Below are 1,829 nucleotides of genomic sequence, written 5' to 3' on the forward strand. Positions count from 1 at the left end.
AAAGGAATAAATTTTAGGAGTCCTCTTAAAATCAGCTCTGAAGAAAGAGCAGGAGAAGAATGGAATATTGCTGCTTTAATAGAATCAAAGACTTTAAAACAGCCCGAAGATTACGTAAGCTATGAAAATAGAAAGGGGCAAACTTGTATTAGGTTTGTAGATTATAAAGAAAAAAGTTTGGATGACTTAGAAGCATCTAGTTCTGAATCAAATATAGAAGAAAATAGAAGACATAGTGTATGTGAATTTATGGAGAAATTAGACATTGATAATGAAATAAAACATTATGAGCAAAAGCTAAGTAAAATTCCTGATGAATATAATACTTCTATGTTATGTGAGTGGTCTGCTATAAGAGAAAAGGAAATTTACTTTAGACGAGAAATTTATAGGCTCAACAAAATTAAAAAAGAAAGAGAGCTAAATGATAAGAAACATAAAGTGTCAGTTGTTATAAAGAAGTGGAAAGATGAGTCAATCCCAAAAGATGTGCAGAGTCATAAAGCCAAAAGTGATCTAGACACTCATAAAGGTAATGTTATGATAGATAATAAAGAACTAAAGTTGCAAAAGGAAAATGAAGTAAAGATAGAGAATACAGAAGAAGATGTTATTAGTGAAGATGAACAATGGGAAATTAATAATAAGTATTTATTAGAAAGTTATGAGGAACAGGATGAAGATATAAATGAGTCATATAGCAAAGATTTAGAAATACATATGTCTTTACAAGACAAAAATAATGCTATAGAAGCAATGGATCTTGATGCTAGTTCATCTAAAAGAAGACGAGGTCCAGAAATAAAAACTGAAGAGGAAAAAGAAAGATCTTCCAGAATGTCAGGAACTTGGCCACCAGAAAAGGAAGAACCTGCATATAGCTATATACCTGGACAATATAAATATATGGGTTCAAAAAGAAGACAATTTGAAAAGACAGTTCAATTTCAAAATTATAGAAGTGATGGTGCTATATTAAATTTAGCAGCACATGACCCTATAGATTGGCCGAATATAATCAGTATATGGAAAGGATTGATAGTGCAAAAATACATACAAAATCAGCATAATATTGGAAATAGAGTAGAAGATATGCTTACATATTTAGAAACATTTTTAGGAGAATCAGCTAAGGTTTTATGGGAACAATGGATAGAAGCATTTCCTAATTATTATGAAGAGTTAAAAAGAGCTGGTAGTAATCCATATAATTTTGCAAATATTATTTCAAGCATTGTTATAGGAGAAGATCCTGAATTAGGATATACTACCCTGCAGAATGAAAGATTAAAAGAAATAGAAAAGCTAACCTTAACAAACTGGAAAGGAATAAAAGAGTTCTCTCAGCATTATTTGTATAATGCTACAACTGCTAAGCAAGGATATAATAAAGGAATAGTAGAGAGATACTTTAATAAGTTGCCAGACCCTTTAGGGTCCATGATATTCGAAGAATATAAAAAGGAATGCAAAGAATATAATATTTCTCAAGCTATAACATTTGTTTTTAAGCAGCTTAGAAAGATATGTACAAATATACAAGCCCAAAGGTCAATGAAACAATCAGATTATAATTTTTGTAACAAGATAGTTCAAATACCATTGACATATGGAGAAGAGAGATCTAGAAATAAAAGGTATCCAAAGAATTACAAGAAGGGAAATGTAAAAACAAAGAAGAGATATTTTCTGAGGAGATCAGATAATAGAGCTCCTTTCCTTCATAAAAGAAATGTACGAAGATATAATCCTAGAAAGAATTATGATAGCACATGTAGATGTTTTATATGTAACTCACCAGATCATTTAAGTAAAACTTGCCCTAATAA

Source organism: Panicum virgatum, chromosome 3N, assembly GCF_016808335.1.
Source record: "Panicum virgatum strain AP13 chromosome 3N, P.virgatum_v5, whole genome shotgun sequence".
Lineage (NCBI taxonomy): Eukaryota > Viridiplantae > Streptophyta > Magnoliopsida > Poales > Poaceae > Panicum > Panicum virgatum.